Source organism: Corvus hawaiiensis, chromosome 2 (assembly GCF_020740725.1).
Source record: "Corvus hawaiiensis isolate bCorHaw1 chromosome 2, bCorHaw1.pri.cur, whole genome shotgun sequence".
NCBI classification, from domain to species: domain Eukaryota; kingdom Metazoa; phylum Chordata; class Aves; order Passeriformes; family Corvidae; genus Corvus; species Corvus hawaiiensis.
Genome location: NC_063214.1, coordinates 97886 through 112492, shown reverse-complemented (window position 1 = coordinate 112492; position 14607 = coordinate 97886). Strand labels below are relative to the sequence as shown.

At 50.5% G+C, this 14607-nt stretch overlaps 1 protein-coding gene and 1 long non-coding RNA gene across 4 annotated transcripts in view; both read left to right on the top strand.

Moving 5' to 3' along the window:
• Nucleotides 1–14607, top strand: part of LOC125320914 — a 204400-nt gene that overhangs the window by 109388 nt on the left and 80405 nt on the right. The gene's annotated exons all lie outside the window — the stretch shown is intronic.
• LOC125320952 lies at nucleotides 3514–13249 on the top strand. 3 transcript variants are annotated; one of them, XR_007201370.1, is made up of 3 exons: nucleotides 3514–3537; nucleotides 10689–11278; nucleotides 12435–13249. It is a non-coding gene; the product is annotated as an uncharacterized LOC125320952 (long non-coding RNA). The 3 variants fall into 3 exon arrangements; XR_007201371.1 differs by lacking the exon at nucleotides 3514–3537 and having other exon boundaries at nucleotides 9702–10885; nucleotides 11153–11278; XR_007201367.1 differs by lacking the exon at nucleotides 3514–3537 and having other exon boundaries at nucleotides 9702–11278.

Here is a 14607-nt window from a genome sequence, read left to right as displayed (position 1 = left end):
TCCTTCTCCTTCTCCTTCTCCTTCTCCTTCTCCTTCTCCTTCTCCTTCTCCTTCTCCTTCTCCTTCTCCTCCTTCTCCTTCTCCTCCTTCTCCTTCTCCTCCTTCTCCTTCTCCTTCTCCTCCTTCTCCTTCTCCTCCTTCTCCTTCTCCTTCTCCCTCTCTTCCCAACACCGGTTCCAGACCTCAGTATAATCCATGTTCCCACAGCCTGACCTTGCAGTTTTCCCAGCTTAGCAGCCCCAGCAACACTTGCAGCCTCTCTGTCTGGACTTTGTCTTGCTGAAATCTCCCTTTGTTGCTGCCTCACCTTTTATCCAGCAATAACGTGCAGTGGGTGGAAGCTTCTCAGAATTCCCTCGCTGTTCCACTGGAAACATTCCCGAGTGGAAGCAGCTGCACTGCCCATCAGCACTTCCCTGCTTTTAGGGGTGGTTGAGGCATGAAGGATGCAACAAATGGAGTTGGCTCCAAGGGGATGAAATGCTCCCCCTGAGGTTGCTCAGAGAGCTGGAGCTGAGGAATCCGGGTGGGAATCACTGCAGGAAAAAGGAAGGAAAAGAGAGCGGAGGAACAGGGATGCAATTCCAGCCTCTCCAAGGACTGGCATGGGCACATTCACCATCACCATTTAATCTAGACACGATTTCTTCTTTGCCTCTGGCTGCCAGGAGCAGGATGAGCAGTTTAATGAGTTTAAATAGTGAATAGTTTAATTAGCTGGAAGAGACTGGATCAATAGCTGCTTAAACAAACAACTGGCTCCCTGTTTCCAAGCTTGGATGTAGTTTTGGAAGGTTCCTGGCAATTTGGCAGGGATTAGTGATGCTGAGAATGTGCTTTTTTGTGGGTTTGGGGCTTTTACTCCTGTTCACGTGGCTGCTTTTTCTTGTTGCGTGGAAAACAGGAGGGAAAGAGCAACCACGGGAGGAATTCCACTCTTGCTGCTTCAAGGGATGGATCAGGAAGGGAAGAGGCTGCAGGGAATTTGGAGTGCAAACTGAGATCTCGCCGATATTTTCGGCTCAGTCAGTCCATCGGTGCTTGGTGGCTGTTTAGGCCACGTGCAAGGTGAACGATGGTGCACATCGCAGAGCTGCTGGTGGCTCCTTCCCCTGCCCGGCTGTCAGTCACCCTGCAGGGTGCTGGAGCAGTGTGCCAGAGGCCACGGATCCTATGGATCCCATGGATCCCATAGATCTCAGGGGCGTGATCAGGAGCCTGAGCCTGCTGGCCACTCCCTGCTCTCTCTTATCCTGACTTTTCAGCTCTGCAGCGAATCCAGCTCGAGCTTTTCAACCCTTAGAAACCCAGGGAACTTTCATGTCTGCTCTCAGATCTGGGATTTAAATCCAGCCCTTATCAAAGCACCCCGTGACCAGGCAGGCCCTGAATCCCAGCAGGGATCTGATAAAGAGGGACCTGACATCCTAAAGAAACCCTTTGAAATCCTGCTGGGATTGATTTGTATCCATAATGGAGCCCAGAGCTCTCTGCCAGGGAGAGATGAAGCTGCTCCTTTGCTTTATCATGCTCAGGCCCTTCCCAGCTTCGAGGGAAATTCACTCCCTCTTCAAGCCCCAAAATCATGGAAAAGTTCCTTTGTATCCTTCTCTCCACAGCCCCTACGTGGATTAATCAACTTTTTATTTGATATGGTGACATTCTCCTTTTTTTTCCCATGGATAAAACTGCACGGTGAGCAATCAGAGCAGAAATATGAAATGCAGGAGTCTTGGATTCCACAGTGGGATTAACTTCCCTTTTCTGCTCTCTTTCAGGACAGGAAAAACCACTGAACTCGCCCCATCTTCGGGACCAAGAGCTTTGGTGTTGGAGTAGGCAAAGCCAGCTAGGGCCCCCCTTGTCCTGCCCATGGTGTGGGTCAGGGACAGGCTCCTCTTCTCCTCTGGGCTGGGATGAACTGCCTAGGGAATGCTCTTTCTGACAGGCCGGTCCTAGCCCCGGCTACTGGAAATGGGCAGAGGTGAAGAGGCAAGTGCCAGAGTTCCTTGGGGATGATGGAATTGTGGTGTTTGGCTGTGCCCAGAGGGGCAGGTTGGGCATTTCTGTGTGTGTGAGGACCGGTTTGGGTGCTGGGGAGCCCGGGGAGCCGAGCTCTCAGTGCATTCCCAGCTCTCCCAGGGGTGGGAGCTGGTGCAGGGCTGGGTGACAGCCTCTGGTCGGGCTCGGGGCAGGCCCTGGCCCCGGCACAGACACGCTGGGGCGGTTTGGGGCCGCTTGGGGAGCCGTGGGAGGCAAATGAGGGATGGTGCTGGGCAGAGCGATCGGCCTGCGCTCGTGTCAGTGCAGCCGTGCAGGGCACTGGGATCTGGGTAAAACACCGGCTCTCCTGGTGTTCAGGGAGGCAAGGTCTGTATTTATCCATACATATTTATCCCTATATTTATCCATATGTTTATCCGTGGATTATCCATCTATGTTTATCCATATACATTTATCCATATATTTATCCACGTATTTCCCCCTGTATTTATCCCTATATTTCCCCATGTATTTCCCCATGTATTTTATGAACACTCAAGTGCCATATCCATGTATTTTATGAGCACTTCCAGGGTTGGTGACTCCACCACTGCCCTGGGCAGCTGTTCCAGCGCTGGACAACCCTTCCCATGCTGGGCCAGGAGATGGATTCTGGAAATCCAGACTCCGAGGAGCAGGGGATTAAGGCAGCATTGGATTCCTTTATTCTCCCAGAAGGATAAAGGAGATTTATCCCCAGACGAACCAGAGGTGATCACACTGAGGTCATCAGTGGGATTTCTTCCTTACTCCCACAAATACCCACTGGGGTGACAGAGTTCCCTACAAGGGCGGTGTTGGAAGGAGCTGCTGGAATGTTTTGCTGTTCATTGGGATCCACAGGATGTTTGGTGTCTCTCAGAGCTGTTCCAGGCTCTCCACAGACCCAAACACACTTCTCCTCAGAGTAGAGAGGTTTCCCAGAGTGCTGGTTTTTAATTTCAGATGCTGGGATAACGACACGGCTTCAGGAGGCAGGAGACTCATTGTGCTGTGCCTCAGTCCAGGCAGGGACAACCCCCAGCTAATAAAAACCTCTTTAAAGCACAAAAAGTCCCATTAAACTGATATTATAAAGGCTGCAAATTGAAGCAGGCCTCAATCAGAAAGCAGCAGAATTTAATTCCCCCCCCTTGCCCATGTGCATGATGATCTCCTTCCTAATTGCCCATCCACGCTTTTCCCACAGAAGGGCTGTCCCGAGGTTGGAGATGGTTCCAGCTTTATGGAGCTTTGATCTTTATCTGGTTTTACTTTTTACAGAGCACAGAACCTGAGAGTGGCAACTGCTTTCCTCTTGTTCCTCCTGTGGCAGTGAACTGCTCTTCCCAAGGACGGCTGCAGGAATTCTCAGGCAGCAGAACGTATGGAATGCCAGGCACGCTACAGAATTCCAGTGGGAGCAGCAGGAACTTCTGTTCTTTACTGGCAGGGCTGTGCCATGAAGGGGAGCTCAGAGATATTGGTCAGCTCAGGGAATGAGCCTGGCTCATGGTAAGGAAATTCGCTGTGCAGTTACTTTGGGCCCTTTCTCCTCCTTCTCCTTCTCCTTCTCCTTCTCCTTCTCCTTCTCCTTCTCCTTCTCCTTCTCCTTCTCCTTCTCCTTCTCCTTCTCCTTCTCCTTCTCCTTCTCCTTCTCCTCCTTCTCCTTCTCCTCCTTCTCCTTCTCCTCCTTCTCCTTCTCCTTCTCCTCCTTCTCCTTCTCCTCCTTCTCCTTCTCCTTCTCCCTCTCTTCCCAACACCGGTTCCAGACCTCAGTATAATCCATGTTCCCACAGCCTGACCTTGCAGTTTTCCCAGCTTAGCAGCCCCAGCAACACTTGCAGCCTCTCTGTCTGGACTTTGTCTTGCTGAAATCTCCCTTTGTTGCTGCCTCACCTTTTATCCAGCAATAACGTGCAGTGGGTGGAAGCTTCTCAGAATTCCCTCGCTGTTCCACTGGAAACATTCCCGAGTGGAAGCAGCTGCACTGCCCATCAGCACTTCCCTGCTTTTAGGGGTGGTTGAGGCATGAAGGATGCAACAAATGGAGTTGGCTCCAAGGGGATGAAATGCTCCCCCTGAGGTTGCTCAGAGAGCTGGAGCTGAGGAATCCGGGTGGGAATCACTGCAGGAAAAAGGAAGGAAAAGAGAGCGGAGGAACAGGGATGCAATTCCAGCCTCTCCAAGGACTGGCATGGGCACATTCACCATCACCATTTAATCTAGACACGATTTCTTCTTTGCCTCTGGCTGCCAGGAGCAGGATGAGCAGTTTAATGAGTTTAAATAGTGAATAGTTTAATTAGCTGGAAGAGACTGGATCAATAGCTGCTTAAACAAACAACTGGCTCCCTGTTTCCAAGCTTGGATGTAGTTTTGGAAGGTTCCTGGCAATTTGGCAGGGATTAGTGATGCTGAGAATGTGCTTTTTTGTGGGTTTGGGGCTTTTACTCCTGTTCACGTGGCTGCTTTTTCTTGTTGCGTGGAAAACAGGAGGGAAAGAGCAACCACGGGAGGAATTCCACTCTTGCTGCTTCAAGGGATGGATCAGGAAGGGAAGAGGCTGCAGGGAATTTGGAGTGCAAACTGAGATCTCGCCGATATTTTCGGCTCAGTCAGTCCATCGGTGCTTGGTGGCTGTTTAGGCCACGTGCAAGGTGAACGATGGTGCACATCGCAGAGCTGCTGGTGGCTCCTTCCCCTGCCCGGCTGTCAGTCACCCTGCAGGGTGCTGGAGCAGTGTGCCAGAGGCCACGGATCCTATGGATGCCATGGATCCCAGGGGCGTGATCAGGAGCCTGAGCCTGCTGGCCACTCCTTGCTCTCTCTTATCCTGACTTTTCAGCTCTGCAGCGAATCCAGCTCGAGCTTTTCAACCCTTAGAAACCCAGGGAACTTTCATGTCTGCTCTCAGATCTGGGATTTAAATCCAGCCCTTATCAAAGCACCCCGTGACCAGGCAGGCCCTGAATCCCAGCAGGGATCTGATAAAGAGGGACCTGACATCCTAAAGAAACCCTTTGAAATCCTGCTGGGATTGATTTGTATCCATAATGGAGCCCAGAGCTCTCTGCCAGGGAGAGATGAAGCTGCTCCTTTGCTTTATCATGCTCAGGCCCTTCCCAGCTTCGAGGGAAATTCACTCCCTCTTCAAGCCCCAAAATCATGGAAAAGTTCCTTTGTATCCTTCTCTCCACAGCCCCTACGTGGATTAATCAACTTTTTATTTGATATGGTGACATTCTCCTTTTTTTTCCCATGGATAAAACTGCACGGTGAGCAATCAGAGCAGAAATATGAAATGCAGGAGTCTTGGATTCCACAGTGGGATTAACTTCCCTTTTCTGCTCTCTTTCAGGACAGGAAAAACCACTGAACTCGCCCCATCTTTGGGACCAAGAGCTTTGGTGTTGGAGTAGGCAAAGCCAGCTAGGGCCCCCCTTGTCCTGCCCATGGTGTGGGTCAGGGACAGGCTCCTCTTCTCCTCTGGGCTGGGATGAACTGGCTAGGGAATGCTCTTTCTGACAGGCCGGTCCTAGTCCCGGCTACTGGAAATGGGCAGAGGTGAAGAGGCAAGTGCCAGAGTTCCTTGGGGATGATGGAATTGTGGTGTTTGGCTGTGCCCAGAGGGGCAGGTTGGGCATTTCTGTGTGTGTGAGGACCGGTTTGGGTGCTGGGGAGCCCGGGGAGCCGAGCTCTCAGTGCATTCCCAGCTCTCCCAGGGGTGGGAGCTGGTGCAGGGCTGGGTGACAGCCTCTGGTCGGGCTCGGGGCAGGCCCTGGCCCCGGCACAGACACGCTGGGGCGGTTTGGGGCCGCTTGGGGAGCCGTGGGAGGCAAATGAGGGATGGTGCTGGGCGGAGCGATCGGCCTGCGCTCGTGTCAGCGCAGCCGTGCAGGGCACTGGGATCTGGGTAAAACACCGGCTCTCCTGGTGTTCAGGGAGGCAAGGTCTGTATTTATCCATACATATTTATCCCTATATTTATCCATATGTTTATCCGTGGATTATCCATCTATGTTTATCCATATACATTTATCCATATATTTATCCACGTATTTCCCCCTGTATTTATCCCTATATTTCCCCATGTATTTCCCCATGTATTTTATGAACACTCAAGTGCCATATCCATGTATTTTATGAGCACTTCCAGGGTTGGTGACTCCACCACTGCCCTGGGCAGCTGTTCCAGCGCTGGACAACCTTTCCCATGCTGGGCCAGGAGATGGATTCTGGAAATCCAGACTCCGAGGAGCAGGGGATTAAGGCAGCATTGGATTCCTTTATTCTCCCAGAAGGATAAAGGAGATTTATCCCCAGACGAACCAGAGGTGATCACACTGAGGTCATCAGTGGGATTTCTTCCTTACTCCCACAAATACCCACTGGGGTGACAGAGTTCCCTACAAGGGCGGTGTTGGAAGGAGCTGCTGGAATGTTTTGCTGTTCATTGGGATCCACAGGATGTTTGGTGTCTCTCAGAGCTGTTCCAGGCTCTCCACAGACCCAAACACACTTCTCCTCAGAGTAGAGAGGTTTCCCAGAGTGCTGGTTTTTAATTTCAGATGCTGGGATAACGACACGGCTTCAGGAGGCAGGAGACTCGTTGTGCTGTGCCTCAGTCCAGGCAGGGACAACCCCCAGCTAATAAAAACCTCTTTAAAGCACAAAAAGTCCCATTAAACTGATATTATAAAGGCTGCAAATTGAAGCAGGCCTCAATCAGAAAGCAACAGAATTTAATTCCCCCCCCCTTGCCTATGTGCATGATGATCTCCTTCCTAATTGCCCATCCACGCTTTTCCCACAGAAGGGCTGTCCCGAGGTTGGAGATGGTTCCAGCTTTATGGAGCTTTGATCTTATCTGGTTTTACTTTTTACAGAGCACAGAACCTGAGAGTGGCAACTGCTTTCCTCTTGTTCCTCCTGTGGCAGTGAACTGCTCTTCCCAAGGACGGCTGCAGGAATTCTCAGGCAGCAGAACGTATGGAATGCCAGGCACGCTACAGAATTCCAGTGGGAGCAGCAGGAACTTCTGTTCTTTACTGGCAGGGCTGTGCCATGAAGGGGAGCTCAGAGATATTGGTCAGCTCAGGGAATGAGCCTGGCTCATGGTAAGGAAATTCGCTGTGCAGTTACTTTGGGCCCTTTCTCCTCCTTCTCCTTCTCCTTCTCCTCCTCCTTCTCCTTCTCCTTCTCCTTCTCCTTCTCCTCCTTCTCCTTCTCCTTCTCCCTCTCTTCCCAACACCGGTTCCAGACCTCAGTATAATCCATGTTCCCACAGCCTGACCTTGCAGTTTTCCCAGCTTAGCAGCCCCAGCAACACTTGCAGCCTCTCTGTCTGGACTTTGTCTTGCTGAAATCTCCCTTTGTTGATCCTTTGCTGCCTCACCTTTTATCCAGCAATAACGTGCAGTGGGTGGAAGCGTCTCAGAATTCCCTCGCTGTTCCACTGGAAACATTCCCGAGTGGAAGCAGCTGCACTGCCCATCAGCACTTCCCTGCTTTTAGGGGTGGTTGAGGCATGAAGGATGCAACAAATGGAGTTGGCTCCAAGGGGATGAAATGCTCCCCGTGAGGCTGCTCAGAGAGCTGGAGCTGAGGAATCCGGGTGGGAATCACTGCAGGAAAAAGGACGGAAAAGAGAGCGGAGGAACAGGGATGCAATTCCAACCTCTCCAAGGACTGGCATGGGCACATTCACCATCACCATTTAATCTAGACACGATTTCTTCTTTGCCTCTGGCTGCCAGGAGCAGGATGAGCAGTTTAATGAGTTTAAATAGTGAATAGTTTAATTAGCTGGAAGAGACTGGATCAATAGCTGCTTAAACAAACAACTGGCTCCCTGTTTCCAAGCTTGGATGTAGTTTTGGAAGGTTCCTGGCAATTTGGCAGGGATTAGTGATGCTGAGAATGTGCTTTTTTGTGGGTTTGGGGCTTTTACTCCTGTTCACGTGGCTGCTTTTTCTTGTTGCGTGGAAAACAGGAGGGAAAGAGCAACCACGGGAGGAATTCCACTCTTGCTGCTTCAAGGGATGGATCAGGAAGGGAACAGGCTGCAGGGAATTTGGAGTGCAAACTGAGATCTCGCCGATATTTTCGGCTCAGTCAGTCCATCGGTGCTTGGTGGCTGTTTAGGCCACGTGCAAGGTGAAGGATGGTGCACATCGCAGAGCTGCTGGTGGCTCCTTCCCCTGCCCGGCTGTCAGTCACCCTGCAGGGTGCTGGAGCAGCGTGCCAGAGGCCACGGATCCTATGGATCCCATGGATCCCATAGATCTCAGGGGCGTGATCAGGAGCCTGAGCCTGCTGGCCACTCCCTGCTCTCTCTTATCCTGACTTTTCAGCTCTGCAGCGAATCCAGCTCGAGCTTTTCAACCCTTAGAAACCCAGGGAACTTTCATGTCTGCTCTCAGATCTGGGATTTAAATCCAGCCCTTATCAAAGCACCCCGTGACCAGGCAGGCCCTGAATCCCAGCAGGGATCTGATAAAGAGGGACCTGACATCCTAAAGAAACCCTTTGAAATCCTGCTGGGATTGATTTGTATCCATAATGGAGCCCAGAGCTCTCTGCCAGGGAGAGATGAAGCTGCTCCTTTGCTTTATCATGCTCAGGCCCTTCCCAGCTTCGAGGGAAATTCACTCCCTCTTCAAGCCCCAAAATCATGGAAAAGTTCCTTTGTATCCTTCTCTCCACAGCCCCTACGTGGATTAATCAACTTTTTATTTGATATGGTGACATTCTCCTTTTTTTTCCCATGGATAAAACTGCACGGTGAGCAATCAGAGCAGAAATATGAAATGCAGGAGTCTTGGATTCCACAGTGGGATTAACTTCCCTTTTCTGCTCTCTTTCAGGACAGGAAAAACCACTGAACTCGCCCCATCTCTGGGACCAAGAGCTTTGGTGTTGGAGTAGGCAAAGCCAGCTAGGGCCCCCCTCGTCCTGCCCATGGTGTGGGTCAGGGACAGGCTCCTCTTCTCCTCTGGGCTGGGATGAACTGGCTAGGGAATGCTCTTTCTGACAGGCCGGTCCTAGCCCCGGCTACTGGAAATGGGCAGAGGTGAAGAGGCAAGTGCCAGAGTTCCTTGGGGATGATGGAATTGTGGTGTTTGGCTGTGCCCAGAGGGGCAGGTTGGGCATTTCTGTGTGTGTGAGGACCGGTTTGGGTGCTGGGGAGCCCGGGGAGCCGAGCTCTCAGTGCATTCCCAGCTCTCCTGGGGGTGGGAGCTGGTGCAGGGCTGGGTGACAGCCTCTGGTCGGGCTCGGGGCAGGCCCTGGCCCCGGCATAGACACGCTGGGGTGGTTTGGGGCCGCTTGGGGAGCCGTGGGAGGAAAATGAGGGATGGTGCTGGGCGGAGCGATCGGCCTGCGCTCGTGTCAGCGCAGCTGTGCAGGGCACTGGGATCTGGATAAAACACCAGCTCTCCTGGTGTTCAGGGATGCAAGGTCTGAGGCACTGGATTTACTTGGGGCTTTCCAGGACAGCAGGAACAAGAGGAGGTGTGGTGCCAGAGTTGCGTCCCATCCGGTTGCATTTCCCTCTTTCCCATTTCCATTTTTTCCTCAGTGCAGGTGTCCCCTGCAGCCCATGAGCACGGGGCAGGTGACAACTCCCTGTCTGTAGAGGGATTCCTTATGGAACAAGGGCATATGATACCCCTGGAAAGATTGGACAACCCAGGGTTGCTGAGGAAAAGCCCCTGAACAGGCCCCTGACTGCAGGCAGCCCTGAGAGTCCTTGGCAAGGTATACAGCTGCCCGGCTCCCCCCCTCATTAGAGGCCATCTAGAGGGACTGGGTGTGAATCTTTGCAAAAGTAGATGTAAGTTGGCATAGTTGAACAATAAGGGGAGAACAATGCTTAATCATATTGGTGTACATGTCATTTATGCGGCCAGCTCTCCGGACTCGGTCCCTAACACCTGTCCTCCTCCTGTCCCCCTGTGCCCCTTTTCTTGGACAAGTCTCAAATGGCAACACACATTCCCAAAGACTGTCTGCTTCCTTAAATCCACGGACCAGCTAGTGCTGTCACTCAACAGCTGAAATGAGCTTTCAGAGCCTAGAAACTAGCAGGAGTGACAAACAAAGGGATTTGAATCTGGAAATAGGTGAGTTCCACCCACCCACTGCTGCTGATGCAGAGACGGGCTCAGGGCATCTGCGCAGCCCTTCCCTTTGGCACTGATCCTGCACTGGAATGTTGTGTTGTTGCCAAACCGGGCCTCAAACCAGGAGAAGGTAAGCCCTGACCATTTGCCCCTGACCCTGGCACACCCACAGTGTGTTATCTGGAGCGTGTGCCTCAGCTGGTGTCACTTGAGTTTCACCAGAGTTGCAAGTTGGCTCCTGCTCTGGGCGATTCCGAGTGACCATCACATCAGTTGTGCACTAAGCACCGTTTAGCCAGACCCAGAGATTTGGCCACATAGTGACTTCTGAACAGAAAATCAAAATGCAGGAAAAGTGCCAGGACCACGGACGGGCCTGGGTACAGCACGGTCTTTGTGGGTCACTGTCACTCCAGGCCCTTACAGTCTCTCCTCATCTTTCTTGTAGGCTCCCTTCAGGTACAGGAGCCATTGCTCACTGGTGTTTTTGACTATTCTCTGCCAAGGAAATGAGTTGAATTTCCTTGTCAAATCTAATAGGCTTTTATACTTGGGCTTCTCTGCTGTGGGATTCATACTCAGAGACTGGTGTTGGTGTCTGGACGCTTCCAGAAGGTGGATGTTATCCCTGGATGTATAAAGAAAACGCCTATCCATCATCTCTCAGGCAATGAGAGCGGTGCAGGTGTCTGGCATGGCAGCCTTTCCACCAGTTCACTGGTTGAGCTGGTGCCAAGGTGAGCCCACTCTCTAAATTTCCCTTGCATGCCTCAAGGCGTGCATCGTAAGATTCGTGCTTGTTGGAAGGACAGGATTGAGCCGGTCTTCCGTGCAGTGAGTGTCAGGCGACGTTCTCTTTGCTGCACGTTGGTGACTCCAGGGGGTTCTGGAGTAACACAGACATGCTGGCTCGAGAAGGCACAAAAGAGTGCTTTCCTTTCAAACACGGGAACTGGTGAAAAAGTGTGGTTTGTCTCTCACTGCCTGCATTCCCTTCAACCCAGGGAGGCCGTATGGAGCTGATGACTTCCTGCCTGTGTTGACATAGGCCCTAGCCCAGTGTGATGAGCTGGAGACTGAAATCGAATACATGACAGAGTGGCTGGATCCATCCTTGGTGTATGGAGAAGGTAATGGATTTTTTTTATTTTTACTAGAACCCCCTGAAGGACTAGTGAGGGGATGTTCTTCCTCACAGCACAGTTGCTGTTCCTCTTGTTTGAGTAGAAATCCTGTTAAGGGGAGACCTAATGACAGTGATGTTAGTAGTGTAGCAGGACAATGTCCTAATCATTTCCACTGCTGGGTAGCTCGCAGAGCACAAGCCCTAGCAGCCTGAAAATGTGCTGCTGTGCATTGCTTTACGAGCAAATACGTTGTTTCTAACCCGTTTTGACTCTGCAGGCAAGGACATCCATTGTGCAGGTGCCCAGTGGCCTTAGCCTTTTGTGCCTGAAAAATTTCCTGAGAGTACTTATAGGGCAGCAGCACTCAGCTCACTGTGAGGCACATAATGAGACTTGGGTTAGGTGCTGTGTGAAAACTTCTGGGGGACTCTTTGCACCTTTGGGGAAGTGCTTTGAAAATATTGCTCCCTTTTAATGATTTTTACTTCTTTCCAATATTTGCTTCTCACAAAGTATTTTTCTGAGCCCTAGGAATGTGTTTCTTGAGGCATTACTTGCATGAGGACTTAAGTCTGCTAGAAGCAAGGAAATCTGCCTCCTTGCTGTTTCCATGGTAGCATTTTTAACAAACAAGTTTTCTGCAAGGCTCCGGTAGGCCCCAGAATCTAAAAAGTTTATGAGAAAGTTTAAAGGTTCTTGCGGCCAAGCCTAGCTGCGTGTTTAGGTATATGTATGTGTTTCCTATTCCTGCTGCATCTTGGCTTTCTGAAGTTGCTGTATCCTCTTGTATGCCATTATGCCTGGGAGAATTCATGCCACGATTCCTCCAGTCTGGCACTAGTGTGCTCCTTGCTTGGTGTACAGAGCATCCTTGGGCACATTGTTAGGAATCTTAGCATGGAAAATAATTGAGATGTGAAGCTGGAGATCAGTAACGCGCTTGAAAAGCCGAAAGTTTTCCTGGACTATTAAGTCACATTATTATGAATGCCGCAAAGGAAGTCTGTCCATAGGCTGGGCCTGTCTTTGGCACTAGCTCAGCTCTACCGTGCAGAAAAAATTGTGTAGTGCTTTGGGGTTGTGCATTTCAACTGTAATGTATTGTCCAATTTATCTAATGGGTCTTGCATGAATTTTGTGTGTCAATCTTGTTGCAAAGCTAAAGGCTGAGAGGGGACACTGTCGGTAATACAGAAAATACTACCCTGTGTACAGAACGCATCTCTGAACGCCTCTGAACAGACTGTGCTGCCTCTTAGCTGGACACTCCCACCCAAATGGCTGACTTGGAAAAGATAAGACAGACAGTGGGTCTCCTGTTGCTGCGGACCGTTACCTCCCGTCGAGACTCTTTTACTTTGTGACCTGCAGCTTCTTTTGTACATTGCAACTCTGTTGTGGCTTTAATTTGTTCTCTGTTTGTGTAATAAAGGTGGAGTATGCAGGACTGTACACACCATCTCCCGAACAAGTTGGACATTATGGGGAATGCCACAAAGGTGACAGACCAGTTGTTGTTTTAAAAACAAAGGCAACCCTTTGGGATGATTGCAGAGTACAAATCTCACACTCAATTGTTGCTTTATTGCCACTAAGAGCGGTTGCTTTGATGTTGATGAACACCGGTAGATTGTCTTTTACTTTGTTTAAGCAGCCGTGTTTATTTCATCCACCTCTGAAGCTTGGGAAGAAGACAAAACCCTGTTAGATAATCATTTAAAATAAAGCTGGTGTTCCAAGAGTAGAGGAATAAACACGTGGGAGTAAAGGAGAGACAGGAGTCTTTTAAGGAATCGGCTTTCCTCAGCATGAGTGGACCCAGCCACGGGCACCGCTGTATCATATGGAGCACATGCAACCACTGAATGCGTCTCAGTGGCTGAGAATACACACTCCAGCGTTTTGCAGGCCAATGAGCTGTTTTCCTTTTGTGTGTAAATATTTTGGCCATAGAATAAAGGGACTTTCTGTATATCCGTGTGTGTGTCTGGGTGCCTCTCTGGATGTATTTATACATCTCAAAGAAAACGGTCTGTACCTGTGACTGAGACCACTCTGAGACGTTCTTCCCTTGCTGTCCTTCACAGGAGGCTATTATTTGACAAGTGCTTATGGAGCACTTTCACTGTTCAAGAACTTCCAGGAAGAACAAATAGCCCTACAGCTCAGCTCAGAGGCCAGGGATACTCTCCGGCAGTGGCACAACAGGAGGACAACAAACAGGACAATACCTCTGGTTGATGATTTTCAGATAGAGCTTAGGGCTGAAATAAGAACTGGGATGATTGTGTTGTTGTAAATTGCTATTTGAGAGGTATGATTTGTAGCAAATTCTCTTGGTGCTGCCAAACACCTCTGCAAACCTACACTACTGCTTACATGAAAGTTCCTTACCAAACTCCTTCACCACCTCCTGTAAGGAGCCTGAAGCAGCAGACTGATGGATTTCAATCCTAAATCGGGTTCTCCACATTCTTTCTCTGCTCCTTCTCTACAACCCTTTCCTTCAATTTGCTCTTGTAGCCTCCTAGTTTTGTTTAAAACACTGCATCTAAGCAATAATAGAGATAACAATACATCAAGTTCAGATAAAGGCACTGGAATCAGTAGTTCTGATGTTGCAACCTTCTCACAGATAACACAAGCTTCCAAAGAACTCTCTTGGAACAGGGAAAGAAGAGAAAGTACATGGACTTTCAATGCCATACTCGAAAACCAGCAAGAGATTTAGTCTTGTATATCAAATGTCAAAAATCACATGCATAATTACAGAATTTTTTATAGTTAAAGAAGTATTTCAAAACCCAACCCTGACAGTTCACCTGCAACTTGCATCAAATATCTGTTATCCATAGGAAGGAAAGCCCGGTGCCCCAGTGTGTCAGGTGCAGAGGATGAGCTGTCCAGGGAATGAGCAGCAAATCCTTTCTGCACCTGCCCTCACACTGGGACTGGCAACAACCCCGGGTGTGAGCTGTGAGGATGATGAGGGGTCAGAGCAGCCCCAGGTGTGAGCTGTGACGGTGAGGAGAGGGCGGCTCCTGCCGGGGGCTGTTTTAGGAGGGGTTTCCTCAGCTCACTTTTGCACGGCGATGCTGGAAGAGAGGCGCTTATGCCGGGCTCCTGGGGGGCGGGGGGTGTCTCTCACGGAAGGACGGTGAGAGCGTCTCCCAGGGTCTGGGGGAGCGCTTGGATGTGGAGCGTTGCTTAAATGAGGTGCCGAGGGATGAACCTTTGTGCCGGGGAGTAGCAGGTGAGCCACGGTATGGATTTGCAAGGGGGATCTTTCTCCTTTCCCCTTTTTCCTTTTGATTTCATCTTGCCAACCCCTC